Consider the following 15947-nt stretch of genomic DNA (forward strand, 5'->3'; position numbering starts at 1 on the left):
GAGAGGTCTCCAGTCAATAGCCTCAACGGCTAGAGGTGATCTCTCCTTGATAGGTAGGAAGTGTTTTTTAACAAAATGTATGTTGATAAAGTTTCCTGCCGTCCATCAGGGCTTTGCATGAAAAGCTTTTCTTGTTGCAAAGGGCGGTGATATCAAGAAGAAATCTACTTTGGGTATTACCAGAGGACATAACCATCACACTTAAGACCTGTCTCCTTAAGGTTCTTAGGTGCGGAGGTTTTCCAGACGTATGGAACAAGCATCTCTCATATGCTCTTTCTTGCCACAGTTTAAACAAAGGCCCTCCTTTCTCCTATACTGTTTCTCTGCCTCTGACAGTCTCGTAACCCCTAACAGCATAGGTTCAGGTTCAGACTGTACAGAGAGGCCAGGGACAATAGGTTTGGAGAAACAAGGTGCCAGTGACATAGTCATATGTCTGGTTCTATTTCTAGTGATTTCCCTGTTCCTAATTCGGTTATCAATCTGCATCACATATGTGATAAATTAATTTAAAGGAACACTATAGTCACCTAAATTACTTTAGCTAAATAGAGCAGTTTTAGTGTATAGATCATTCCCCTGCAATGTCACTGCTCAATTCACTGTCATTTAGTTAAATCACTTTGTTTCTGTTTATGCAGCCCTAGTCACACCTCCCCTGGCTATGATTGACAGAGCCTGCATGAAAAAAAAAAACTGGTTTCACTTTCAAACAGATGTAATTTACCTTAAATAATTGTATCTCAATCTCTAAATTGAACTTTAATCACATACAGGAGGCTCTTGCAGGGTCTAGCAAGCTATTAACATAGCAGGGGATAAGAAAATCTTAATTAAACAGAACTTGCAATAAAGAAAGCCTAAATAGGGCTCTCTTTACAGGAAGTGTTTATGGAAGGCTGTGCAAGTCACATGCAGGGAGGTGTGACTAGGGTTCATAAACAAGGGATTTAACTCCTAAATGGCAGAGGATTGAGCAGTGAGGCTGCAGGGGCATGTTCTATACACCAAAACTGCTTCATTAATCTAAAGTTGTTCAGGTGACTATAGTGTCCCTTTAACCTCTTAGGTGGATCTTTGGCAGCAATTTTATCAAGGATAGCTTCGAATAATCACTCTTTAAATGCAGAGATTAATCTGCTATTAGTCCAGTCTACCTCAGAAGCCAAGGTGAGAAATTCTATGGCATAATCCGAGACAGACCAGTTACCTTGTTTGATATGCATTAGGGCAGTGGAAGCGTCATCCTCCCTGCCTAGTAGTTGAAACGTTAAATTTGAATTCTGCAAGGAATTCCTGGTAATTATAAGCAATGCTCCTATTACTCTCCAATAATGGATTGGCCTAAACTAATGCTTTACCTTTAAGTTGGTTCATCAAGTACCCAGTTTTAGCGCTTTCCGTGGGAAAAGATCCAGGTGAGGCCTCAAAGTGTACTCAATCTGATTGAAAAATCCTCGACATTCTTGAATATTACCATCATAATGTGGAGGAGGAGATAGAAAGATAGTAGGTGTCTTATGTACTACAGGTGGAGGTACATTAGGCAGACATGAAATAGTCTGAGGAATATCAGGCTGTAAATGAGCCGTCCAATTAAGAAGCGTACTGAAAGCCTGGGCAAATTGATCCATACAGTGATATTTTCCTCTAGCTTTCTCTCGCAAGCTGCTATGTGCTGACACAATTCTGCAGGATCTATGGCCACGTTGTAATGTTAGGATTACTAGTTGATCCAGCACGCAGAAATAGTATCACACCTAAGACTAAGGATAACGTCTAACCGGACCTCAGAATGGCCGGACTTAACGTACCCAAGAATAGTCAAAATACTTGCCGAGGTCAGGGATACAGAATGACACACAACGATGAGGGAAAGCCAAAAGCCAAGGATACCAGAACTCAGGGAAGTCAAAATGAAGCCAAAGTCAAAAACCAGAATAATACGATCAGGAACACACTCTCTGATAATCAGCAAAGGGAAACCACGACAAGGGCACTGACAGAAAGGTAATTTGGGTTTAAACACCCCTCCTTTGGCTGTAATTGGCTGCCTCCGACCTCTGACCCTAAAACGTGCATGCACGTCTATGAAGTGGCATCGCACACAAGTTGGCGCCATCTTTGGTGTGGGCGACGGTACGTTTATTACAAAAATCTGAACCACAGCGGTGGTGCTCCTAAGAGCGTCGCACCCGCTGGGGACCGGACCGGAGGGAGGTCAGGCAGTGAGCTGCAGCGAACAAGGTAAGTAATATTTGTGAAAATCCAAAACTCTTTCACTATAAGATTCAGTGATAATACAATTTCACCAGTGTGACATAACACCAAGTGTTATAAATAAATGAAAAAACTTTCGTCTAAATTATGGATTTTAACCCGAAGATCTCCTCAAATCTTCCTTATAAACATGAAACCAAAATATGGGTCAATCCAACTATAGGGAAATAAAAAAATAACATAGTGCAACTCTGTTTGGAATATGTGATAGTGTTATGTGCCAAATGGATCACTCACACTTTAACTGTTAAAACAGGGCGTATCAAGATTCCTTGTGGCTCTCTGGTATTTCTTTGGTTCCCAGTTTATTCAATCTCATATGTATAGAGAGAGAGAAAGAAGCATCCAAAATGAAAAATAGAAAGGCTTGTGCAAAGTACAAAAAAGCATTTATTACTTACACATAGGTAAGGATCAGTCAGCATAAAATCAAGTTTAAAACTGCCCCCAGTGTGTCCAACGCATTTCTTCCCACTTCAGGGACTTCCTCAGGGACCTTGTAGCAGTGTGGCAGATAAATCATGCATACAAAACATTCCCTCTCCCTCCCTCTTAAATACACCCCACAATTAGTCATTCTTGAGTTCCACCGGTGAGATTCAGCTGATCGCGATCAAAACACGATCACTTCCTGGTTCCGGGTGGATGACGTCATCACGTTCCGTTCCGGACGTCCGCCGTGCATTCCATTTGTATTTCATTTGCGTTCCACCCGTTTTTTTCCTCTTTTCTTTCCGTGGATTTATTATTTTTCCTTTTACAAACGGTCCATCAGAATGGGACCATTCAAGAAACATTGTGTGGTGCATAATGGGAGCATGTAGAGGGGAATAAAAATATATTAAAACAAACTATATAAATTTGCACATTCTCCTCTCTATCAGTTGTGTAACACTATACATTTCAATATATACAAGATTATATCACATAGAGTTCCCATGAACAACCATACATAGAACTATATAATACAGTAATTCCATCATTGCATATGTCCATTATAATGTACTTGGATGTTGATATTATTTATATAAAGAATGAGCTTATTTTACCTATAACTGTAGTTATAGGTTGTTTCTTACTTTTTTTGTTCTTCTATTGTTATTTGTAATTATTATTTGTTACATTCTTCATATTCTCTTTATTATATCTATTGTACCTGCAGAGTTTAATTTTATTAAAAAAACCTTAAAGGGTTATCTACTTTTCGGTATCCATATAAATATAATACTGGTGAATATAGAAATAGACTTTTCTATATATGGTTGCATAGGGGGGCTCTTTACATTTTCAAATTAAAAGGAAGGATGGTAGAAAAGAGGGAATATATAAATTCAAAACAAAGATTTCTCCGAACCCAATGATAATTGGGATCGGAGTAAACCCCAATAAATAGGGAGGCATTGTCTAATCACCCTAAACTAGTTCTAATCTAGAAAACACCATAAATCAATATCTAAATTTAATCCCCTTGGTTGTAGGGTTTTAAGTATTTATCCAATACGTTTCCCGTTGGGCCAGTTTTTTAATAAGATTACCGCCCCTCCAATGATGGTCTATTTTTTCTATCCCTAAAAATTAGAAATTTTGCCAATTAAATTTTTTACAAATACTACAATGGATTGGAACTATATGTTTGTTAGATTTTTTTCGGATATTATTTTGATGTTCCAAGATACGTTCCTTTAGTTTCCTGCTGGTCCGCCCTACGTATTGTTTCCCGCAGGGACATTGTAATACGTAAATTATATTTCTGGTTTCGCAATTTATATTGGATTTTATATTAAACTCTTTCCCTGTTGTGGTGCTTTTAAATTTCTTTACATTTAATAATCGTTGGGTTTTACAGGCTTTACATTTATTACATGAATGAAAACCTTTTCTGTTTTCTATTTTGTTCTCCCTATGTGTGTTTCTTAGAGCATAGCTGGGTGCCAATATATTTTTTAGATTTTTTGCCTTCCTAAAGATTACCGGTGCTTTTCTTGGGAGAACCTTCCCTAGAATTGGATCTTTTAGCAAGATACCCCAATGTTTGTTAAGAATTCTTTTGATCTCATGATGTTGTGCATTAAATTGGGTAATAAATGAATATTTATAAACCTCACCATGTGCACATATAAAATGAAGGATCATTTATTTCTTGAATGCCTCCACATGTTGTATTTTTGTTGTCATGTGGCATCATAATGACCTATTGCCTATGAATTTGGATGAATCAGCAAACTTTGTATTCAGTATATAATAATTGGTATTAGTAGAAAACGGAAACATAGATCTGTCCCAAATAAATAAGTGGAAAGTCTATAAAATTATTTATTATAAAACTAAAAAGCACTTGCACACTTACCACAACCACCACGCATGTGGTCTTATTGTGGTAGTGTACAGGTCAAAGGCTAAATAAACTAAGTGAGGGTAATTTACAGTGGGAGGGGGAATGAAAAAAACAAATACACAAACAGACAGAGTGTGAGTAGGAACACAACTCTGGGGTTCAGAAATATACCCCAAGAGAAGTAGCTGTTAGGTGCCCTAAGCATTAAATCAAATAAACGGATACACAGTAGAAAATTAGATACAGCTAACTATCTGTCTAAATTAGTGTACAGGGAATGTATCCCAAGACTGATACAAATGTGTCAATCTAATATGACAGAGTCTAGTTAGCAAATACTCTGAGCTGTAAGTGCAGTGTCAAAAAAAGTAGGCACAGCAATGAAATCTAATCATCAAAATATGTAGTACCCAATAACAGCTATCTGGATCACTACCCAGAACAAATTAAAACACCAAACTACGATAGAGAAGGCAGAAAGTGGAGTATATACGTATCGGAGAATATACCCACTATAGATATATGGATCCCTATGATTTCAATCACTAATAGGATATCTAGTGAGAGAGAGAGAGTAATGTGCCCAAGGATCTCTGCCTAATTGCTAGTGCCATAAACCTGAACGTGCTAGCAAGAAAGTGTATCCATTAGTAATGTCTGGTTCGGGGAATTGAAGAGGTAAACTGGAGCAAGTTTAGCGACAGCATATAGCTCTAATAAGCGATAGGATAGCTGTCTCCGAGAAAAACAGACATATACCTAATGGAATAGACAGGTGATTATCGTGAGTGGTGGTAGTCGAGTGCCAGAAAGGAATCCCAATTAAACAGTTTTTCAATTGCAATTCAACAGGCGTAGTATACCTCCTTACTTGTAAATGCGGTAAAAAAATATGTAGGGAAAACAATAGTTACATCTGAAAGAGACACCACTGTAGCCAGACATGCTAGATTACATCACAGCGACTCACCTAGATGCTTCAAATTTGTTGGAGTTGAAAAGGTAATAATAGGGAAAAGGGGAGGGGATCTGGATCTGATCCTCAAAAGGAGAGAGTGCTTTTAGATTAACAGATTGGACACTGTTTCCAAATGGCCTCAATGAAGGTTTTACCTTCACTCCCTTTATCGAATCATAGTCTCCTTTCTAATGTGTATATATTAGTTTACTTGTTACTATCTATACTCACTTTACATGTATACCATTATCAATAAGTATATCATAATCATGAACCATTGAGGATTATATGTAACTATTGAGCTATATATATTTTTTTCTAATCTGAGCAAAAATTACGTGCATCATATGACTTTAAATAAATCCCTTTGAGATACACCTTTACAAAGGGATTTTCACTTTATTTTGTTAACATTGTTGCTCCTCTTTCATCCTTTCCACCTATATATGGATTATATGTAATTATTGAGCTTTTTTTTCTAGTCAGAGCATTATGTGCATCATATGACTTTAAATAAATCCCGTTGCGGCACACCTTTATAAAGGGAGCTATATATTTTCTTCACACTGTTAGCCCCTGTTTTACCCTTTACCACTTATAATATAACCTAGATCTTTGTCTATATTGAATATAGTTACAGGGATTGGTATTTCTAATGTGGAGGGTTAAGACTGTACTTTATAGCATTATATATACTACCTTACACGAAACAATTCTGCAATAAGTTTATCTTTCTGTATATATACATTTTTTTTTTTTTAATTCTTTATTTTTGTAGTGCAGAAGCTTCGAACAGTCGCTTGTGAGGTACCCCAAAGGCAATCCTCCAGCGCATTATAAAACATTTTAACATACAGGTACAGGATTGATCTTGCACATTTTTATAAGGTTGAGTGTAACGGATCGCCTGGCACCCCGACTGGGTACCTCCGTTAAAGGATGCTCCTAGCATTTCCTGAGGACTCCAAGCACTCTGGCAGACACCACAATCACCGAATCTGAGAAGCATATAAATCTTCTCAAGCCTCTGAATGCTGTAGACAGTTGAATAGGAACCATATGAATAGGTTTGCACTCCTAGCATGCAATAAATCCTCCCCCAAGAATGAGACGACACTTTACTTTGAGGGTTAAAACAGGAACTCATTGTGTTGGCACATCCAGCCTCTTTTATTTACCATCCACAAAACATAATACTGCCCACAGGGTTTTGCAGAACAACAAATAAACACATTACCACACATACAATGCAAGTACAACAGCCAATCAGGCACAATGGGACAGTAGAAACACACCCAGCATATTCTTCCACTCTGCTTAGGAGATAATTGAGTCAATTACTGTATCTACTCAATTATCTCCAAGTTGAAAAGTTACACTTTCATTACATTTGTTTAACTCCCTGATTTTACATCACATACGGTTGGAGGAACAAATGGCCTGGCGGATGCCACTTCTGGGAGACCAACCTGGAGGGCAGCGGGTAAGACAACTTGAGTACCTCGTGGAAAGAGAACTGAGCCTGGACGCCTCATGCCGGGCACTGTGGTGGTGCACTGTCCAGCCAGAGACGTGGAGGGCAGAGGGCATCCAGCCAGAGTGGGAGAACTACACGAGCCCTGGCCTGTTGTGGAAAGCCTTAGCGGAGGACGTCGACTTCGGCAGTCCAGCAGAGTCACGGTACTGGGCTATCTTTCATTACCGAGGTGAGATGTTACAGGGCCCGAGATCTATTGGTCTGGGAGAAGACCTCCGCCATTTCGCTGCCATGGAACGAGAGCTGGAGATGGACTATGTGGAACTACTCAACTCATGTCAGCCACAAGGCATGGACGCAGAACGGGAAAACTGGGTGGCGGACCCAGACCTGCCAGCCGACAGCTGGGAAAACGCGGCAGAGGTAACCCCTTCACTACCAACTGCAGACGTAGGGGACCTCATAGACTGGTCCTGGAGAGACCCACAGATGGCAGGTGGAGATGGGACCGAGATCTCTCTACCGGCCCTGCAGGGATGCTGGGCAGGCGGCCCAGGTCCCCAGCGGCAGTGTGTATCCCAGGGAGCTGAAGGTCCGTCCTTGCTCCCCAGCGGCAGTCTGCGGTTCAGAGAGAGGAGCTTGTTACCCCCTCTCCCCAGTGGCAGTCTACAGTTCAGGGAGAGGAGCTGGTTACCCCCTCTCCCCAGCAGAAGCATAACCCACCAAGGGGAGACACTAAGCCCCTCACCAGCGCAGATGGGACTGTGGTCTCTGCGCCCAAGCTACAGGAAGTACGGACGGTCAGTCCTGCTTCCCAGCGGCAGAATATTTTACCGGGAGGGGAGAGTCTCGTTCCCCCTCCCCAGCGGCAGCCTAGCCCACCAAGGGAGACACTAAGCCCCTCACCAGCGCAGATGGGACAGTGGTCTCTGCGCCCAAGCTACAGGGAGTACGGAGGGTCAGCCCTGCTACCCAGCGGCAGAATATTTTACCGGGAGGGTAGAGTCGCGTTCCCCCTCCCCAGTGGCAGCCTAGCCCACCAAGGGGAGACACTAAGCCTCTCACCAGCGCAGATGGGACCGTGGTCCCTGCCACCAAGCTACAGGGAGTACGGACGGTCAGTCCTGCTCCCCAGCGGCCAAATCTTTTACCGGGAGGGAAGGGTCTCGTTCCCCCTCCCCAGCGGTAGCCTAGCCCACCAAGGGGAGACACTAAGCCTCTCACCAGCGCAGATGGGACCGTGGTCCCTGCCACCAAGCTACAGGGAGTACGGACGGTCAGTCCTGCTCCCCAGCGGCCGAATCTTTTACCGGGAGGGAAGGGTCTCGTTCCCCCTCCCCAGCGGTAGCCTAGCCCACCAAGGGGAGACCGTAAACCCCACAACAGTGCAGATGGGACCGTAGTCTCTGCACCTGCACCACTGGAGATATGGACAGTCTGTCCTGGTCCCCAACAACAGGACAAGGTATTAGAAGAGGAGGCAGTTTGTTTTCCCCTACTACAAGAGAGGACGTCGCAGGGAGAGGAGCCTGTTACCCTTTCCCCCAGCAACCGTTTTGTCCAACCAGGAGAGAGAGCACCCTGGTTACTTCTCCAACAGACTATGGATTTCCAACTAGGCACATGTGGCAGGAGAACACCGGGGCAGCTACAAAGGGTGAGAAAGGACGACCGACTATCAGATCCCCAGACCGATTGGAGGTCTGGAGTCTGGATAGTCTTTTTGGTAAAGGGGATAAATGTAGCGGACTGGACTCTGCACCAGAGTCTGCCCCAGTTTCCTGGAGGGGACTGCTTGCTAGCCTCCTGCCCTGCGACTATGGCCCTGGGATGGATTGCCCTTTAAGACACCATATTTGGGCTTATGGACCTTTATTGTACAGTGATGTTCATTTTAAAAACAGTGTACGGACACATAAAAACTTTTTGGACACCTTTTCTTCCCCTTTGAATCCCTGGGAAGGTGAGGCTCTTCCCCTCCCCCAGCTCCATTGTTCTCCATCAGGGCGTTGTCCCAGGGACACTGCCAAACCAGTGGGAACTGTTTTTGGCAGGTAAAGCCATGCTGGCAAGTGATAATAAAGGGGACTCACCTAAATTTTTAACCCCTGGACGGATTCATGTGATTTTTACATATGTTGCTCCCCAAGTTATGCTGATCACAGAAAAAATATAAGTTTTATTCGTATGTGATGTAAAATCAGGGAGTTAAAAGTATTAAAAGTGTAACTTTTCAGCTTGGAGATAATTGAGTAGATACAGTAATTGACTCAATTATCTCCTAAGCAGAGTGGAGGAATATGCTGGGTGTGTTTCTACTGTCCCATTGTGTCTGATTGGCTGTTGTACTTGCATTGTATGTGTGGTAATGTGTTTATTGGTTGTTCTGCAAAACCCTGTGGGCAGTATTATGTTTTGTGGATGGTAAATAAAAGAGGCTGGATGTGCCAACACAATGAGTTCCTGTTTTAACCCTCAAAGTAAAGTGTCGTCTCATTCTTGGGGGAGGATTTATTGCATGTTGTTTCAGTTTGACTGCTAGGAGTGCAAACCTATTCATATGGTTCCTATTCAACTGTCTACAGCATTCAGAGGCTTGAGAAGATTTATAGGCTTCTCAGATTCGGTGATTGTGGTGTCTGCCAGAGTGCTTGGAGTCCTCAGGAAACGCTAGGAGCATCCTTTAACGGAGGTACCCAGTCGGGGTGCCAGGCGATCCGTTACAAGGCCCCTTTATTATCACTTGCCAGCATGGCTTTACCTGCCAAAACCAGTTCCCACTGGTTTGGCAGTGTCCCTGGGACAACGCCCTGCTGGAGAACAATGGAGCTGGGGGAGGGGAAGAGCCTCACCTTCCCAGGGATTCAAAGGGGAAGAAAAGGTGTCCAAAATGTTTCCATGTGTCCGTACACTGTTTTTAAAAGGACCAGCACTGTACAATAAAGGTCCATAAGCCCAAATATGGTGCCTTAAAGAGCAATCCATCCCAGGGCCATAGTCGCAGGGCAGGAGGCTAGCAAGCAGTCCCCTCCAGGAAACTGGGGCAGACTCTGGTGCAGAGTCCAGTCCTCTACATTGAGTAATGCGGTATCCGTTGTCATTACTTAGGCATATTCAAAACATAAAATAAACTATAATAAACTAAAATGACGTCACTTAACTTTCTGCTCATGGAATAAAATTAAGATGCTGTGTTCAGCGTAATGGTAACTATACCGGCAAACTAGTGTAGTTGATTCCGTTTTGTGAGTTGCTTAATTGAGTCATGAATCAAACTTCAACATAACTTTTAGTACAGGCAAATTATGAGGTGAATATAACATTAAAGGTAAGGTAAACTTGTAATTCAGCTGGTGTACACTGGACACGTAAGGTGTAAAACATGCTTATTAACAATCTAGGAACATAATCCACTGGCCTGACTGTAGCTAATGAGTATGTGTCTAATGTATGGCTTCGCCAGATATGTAAAGGCTAGTTAATACCTAGATAGATGCATACATGTTTAGGCTGTGCAACAGAATAAAGTCAAGCTATTTATGGTTAGCATGAACAACATTTCTATGAAACTGTGGAGACACGTGCACTTTGGATTGAGTTATGTAGGGGGATAACAGCATGCAGTGTAAGCTTCAATAACCCATAGACGTGTAAATGTGATGCAATCTTTAGCGTAAGGAGTGTGTCCAAGTTAATTCTTGAGCCTAGGCTAGCAGGTAACTTAAGTGTCCCAGGAGATGTGCGGCAGCGTCCTCCTTGGTAACATGGACGTGTCAGTGTGGTAGCTCAGCTGATGCCCGCCCTGGAGGCCATGCATGCGTGCACGGTGGGGCTTTCTGGGCGTTGGTGTTGTGGGCACTGTCCGCGGGAGCAGATGTATTCCGTGTCACTTCCAGGTAGGAACACTATCCCCTCTGTGGGCCGTGGCATGTGTCTACTCACAGCTTGCTGGTATGCGGTTGACTCCGTAGAGGGTAGCAGCCTGTCGTGTAGGGCTCCATGTCTTGGGTCAGGCGAGGTGCTTGTGTGTGGGGCCAGCGTGGCGCTCCTTTTTCCGCGTGTGTGGGGACGGGTGTTAGTGCCCGCGTGCCCAGTAGTTGCTTCCCGCTTTGCAGGTCGTTTGCCCTTTCCCTGCCAAGTAGCTGTTTTGGGGGTCCGCGGTAGCGTTCCGTAATGGCGGCGCCTGGTGGCAGGGCGGATCCATGCGCCCACCGCTTTCATCGCTTGATGTTGTGTTGCTCCTCGGTTGCAGAGTATTGCCCAGAAGCGTTCACAAAGCTGGTCCATGGTTGCTGTGGGCTGAGGCTGCGGCTGGATGCTTGTTCCCTTTAGCTGGGGCCTGCGTTGGGCCGCCACCTTGGCTGTGCTGTAACGGTGCCAAACCCTTGAAAGCCCTGTGGCCCTGAGTGCGCTTAGCGTGGCTACGGAGGACCGGGAGGACCCCCGCTGGTCCGGGGGGGGGGGGGGAGGGGAAGGGTGTTCACCAGGTTGTTCCTGGGCCGGGGAGAGCGGCCGTCTCGCCCCGGCTCTGAGTACTGTAGGCCGCGATCGGCGTTTAACGCTCCCTCCTCCAACGGGCGCCGGGATTGCGGTAATCGCTTCTGTGGTGCACCCCCAGCATGGGTAGTGCACCCCAAGATGTCTGCAGGTTGGGTAATCTCCTCTTTACAGGCAGATTTGTGCCCGCCGGGCAGGAGCTCACTCGCCCCGTGTCTACTCCGCTTGGTGGTAAAGCTCCGCCCCTATATATACATTTTTATGCTGTCAGTGTTTAGTTAATCTCTGGGATCTGATGCCTATGTCACTATTTTGGAAACGGGGGGAGAGAGTCAGTGTCCATGGTAACACAAAATATATTTATTTTGGTGTTGGGCACTAAGCTCCGCCTACCGTAATCTGATTGGTGCAACTACAGATGATTGGCAGAAGGGAGGTATCATTCCGATTGGAAGGCTTGTAAACGTAACGCCGCCCATTGGCCTTGCTGATAGGTTCTTCTTTCATGCCGCTCAGGGTAAAAATACACACTCAAGTTAATATCCTCATTGATAGCCTTTGAGAAAGGCGCTTGTTTTTGCGCCGAAACGCGTTAGGCATATTATGACTTTGTAATAACAGCACTTTTTTAATTTAGCACTGTTTGGGGTGTTTAGTATATGGGGAGTCGAAGCCGGATTTGAGTGAAGCTTAGTAAGGGATTTAGCCTCCTCTTATTATATAGCCTTTTTTCACACAGGATAGCTATTGATAGCATTGAGACATTTTATGCAACATTGTAGCGTGGAAACAAAGTGCTCTATTTAACTCTTACTAATCCTAGTGTGCTACTATTACTGGGGCAGGAGGTTTTTTTATGTTTCTACTATAAGACTATGGAGTAGTATTTGCTCGTTAATTCTATATTAGAGAGGTCTATTCAGCCTTTATTTTAGGCTCTACACACACTCTCATTCTTTAAATTGGGCACTCATATGTCATATAGCAACATTTACCTCCTAATTGCCCCATTATTTGGCTTCCCTACTCTTTATAGCTCACTGAGCTTCATTTTCTCCCCTTTGTTTATTAGTGTTTTTTTTTTATTTATTTTTTGTTCGTGTTTATGATTAATAATGTTATGGTTTTTAAAGTAACAGTGTACTCAGACTAATATCCTACTAGTGCATCCTGGACATTTCTGTCCTAGGATCACTTTCTTTTTTTAAGTTATTATTAAGGAAATATATATATATATATATATATATATATTTTTTTTTTTTTCTTCTTATATTTCCCTACATCTAATATAGATCTGTATAGGCTTTCTTACAGATTCAATTTAAGCATGTGATGATGGCCTTTTCATAATATATATATATATATATATATATATATATATATATATATATATATATATATATATATATATATATATATATATTAGTAATTATTCAGCAACGGATTCATCCATTACTTTTGGCAACTGTGAAATATTGTATTTATATTAACTTTATATATTGTGGTTGGGTATATCTAATGCCACAGGAATCATGACTAGTACGGTCTGACTTGGTAAGGAATATCCACTAAGTAGACGCGCATGTGCGACCAGTGGGTTGCTGCTAACAACTCTTGCGGCCATTGTTTTCGTGGGTGTATAACGATATCCGGTATGGACATTGGTGATTTGTTTTTTCAATATTTCCTGCCTGATGAAACCGCCTACGAGATGAAGTATTAGTCTTGGTAGGCACTGGGAGATTATTCTCAGTGTCTAGACCAAACAACCACTTTTCTACTTGCTGCATGCGATTCCGGCAGCCATCTTTTTGGTGAGAATAGTAGACTCAACATCAGATCACATGATTGTTAGAGGAACACATGTTGAGGAGAAAATTGAACACTGATTGGTAGGGCTTATAAACCTGAATGGCGGATACTGCTTAAAAGCTCTTCCTTGAGAAAGTCCTGAAACCGGTCGGACTATTAGAGCATTCTGTGGCTTTGACCTACTCAAGCTGGGACATTCTCCAATCCAGAAGTCAAAACACCTTCTCCCACACTGCCAGGGATCCGGAACCTGAGCAAAGTGTAGGGAAGAACACTGAACTTACCGCTGGGAACCTCTTGGAGCCCAATATTGGAGGTATATTGGACCCATCTACATGCTTTTTTGGCCAGTATGAGTGGCTGAGTATTTGTGAGTGCAATAATATCCTTTTTAATATTGTCAAGATTGTACATATTTACACTGTTATGTCTTTATGTTTTTCAAGTGATTAAAGCTTGAACATTTTTATTCCATTTTGGGATCATTTGAACACCTGTATTAATCGGGGGATCCATTATCATTGTATGTACGCCATTTATTTGGTGGTTACCACATGTTTCTGTGCAGCACACCACACCAATTTTGGTTTGTTGCTCTTGTATACCACGGTTTTGGAGTTAACCGGGGTGTAAGTGTTTACTGGGATACACACACACACACACACACTCTTTTTTTTTTATAAAAAGAAAATATGGTAAGTAGGTTTACATTTTCCCTTATCTTAACATCTGAAGTATTTCAACACTCCTGTGTTGGTGATAACCCCTTATATTAATATATAATCAAATGCTGTTCTGTGAGTGTTTACTTATTATTTGATATTGTAAGTTTTTTTTTATAGAGCGTATTGTTTTTGACAAATTCTTTGAGGGACATGTAATGCATGGTACAAACAATCCATATTGCCAATGTGTCCTGTTTCTGTTTTTAATCGTTTTTTATTCTGACACACTGCCTTTGGAAACACATCTAACTTGTGGAGGTGGTCCTGATCATTTTGAATGCCACAAACCTTATAATTTTGAGATATGGACAAGAAAATAAAAAGTATATTTATTCGTGGCCAAAAGACTGGAGAACAACAATATGTAAATCACAATAAGCAAATCAAACATCTGGAAAACAAATACAAATCTATAAAAAGGATATTGAAATCTCAAGTCTAAGGCAAGGTCTGATACCAAATATTACTCATTGAAAAAACTAGATGATAGGATCCATGAGAAGGTGAATTAATGCAGTGAGAGCAAAGATTTTAAACTTGATGGTGGAGACCCATGAGTCACTACAAAAACACACAGAATCAAAGAACTTTCAGCTAGTAGATTTCTAACACCACCACAGAAAATCAGTGTACCACATACAGTAAGATTCCTTCATGGAAACTGTTCATAGAAGTTTGAATCAAGGCATCTGAAAAAAATGAATCCCAATGTGCGGTGCTCTCCTACTCATTATCTCCTTGAGGCAAAATTGATAGCAATGTTTCAATTCTGGATAAAAGTGGAAGATGTCCAACTACAAATGTATTTATTTGCACAAACAATTACTATTTTGAGGTGTTCTAAAATATCAAGAAAACTTTTAGAATAGTCCTAAATGGAAAACCTCTAAAAATCTGTCTCTCTCCTATAAGCACGGGAGAGGCCTTGTTTTGTTAGCTGCCTCCGCAGTACACCAGTATGCAAAGCGGCATTTATCCTATATTTTGCATTGTTACATTTAAAAAAATAAAAAAATAGTAGACATGCATACCCTGAATGAAAACATGCATGATTTAGTAAGATCTCGTCTGCAGCCTTTAAAATAACTCCTCTTCTCCCCCAGCTCTGACTTTCTGTGGCTGTCCAATCACAGACTTCCCAATGCAGCTCAATGAAAAGTGTTTGCAAGGCAGATGCTCTGAGTTTAACTTCACTGAGCTCTATTACAAGGAAGCCATAGGACTGGTTGTTTGATTGAAAGCCAGGCGGTGTAAAAACTTTAAAACTTATAAATGTGCCAATTTCTCTTGAAATCTGCCATTTTTTTATTTTCCGATTTACAATAAAAAGAGGAATGACACAATCTTCACATTTAAAGTTAAAGTGCTTTAGGTGTGTTGGGTGTCCATTTTTTCCACTGTATCTGCTCTTTCTATATTGTAAAGTTAGAAGTCTATCTCTCACATTACAGAAGACATTTAGGAAGTCGAATTACTTCAGTGTCTCTAAATCTCTTGAAACGGTCTTGTAGGGATGGTTGAATTAGATGGCTAGGATTACGCATCAACCTAAAATATTGCATCACCACTTTATCTATACAAAATAACGGACCCTAACCAGACTGTATTTTCCTAGAACCCTAGTCACACCACGAGTCACTGACAATTTGCATTTAAAGTACCATAACCAATACAGCTCATGTATGATGATTATACATCTGTTCAGCCAAATTGTCTCAGCATATCCCTGCTGTTAAGGTTGCCTGGATTAACACTTAATAATGCAGAAGAGATAATTGTACTTTTTAACTTTTTTTTAAACAAAAATATAATTATGCTTAATTAAAAATATCTGCTATAATTATGAGTTTATATTCTAAC

General features: G+C 41.8%; 1 protein-coding gene across 4 annotated transcripts in view; it reads right to left on the bottom strand.

Annotated features, from left to right (window-relative positions):
• The window catches only part of KDM2B (lysine demethylase 2B), a 222607-nt gene that overhangs the window by 74425 nt on the left and 132235 nt on the right, over positions 1–15947 (bottom strand). The window lies entirely within an intron of this gene.

Source organism: Pelobates fuscus, chromosome 5, assembly GCF_036172605.1.
Source record: "Pelobates fuscus isolate aPelFus1 chromosome 5, aPelFus1.pri, whole genome shotgun sequence".
Classification (NCBI taxonomy): domain Eukaryota; kingdom Metazoa; phylum Chordata; class Amphibia; order Anura; family Pelobatidae; genus Pelobates; species Pelobates fuscus.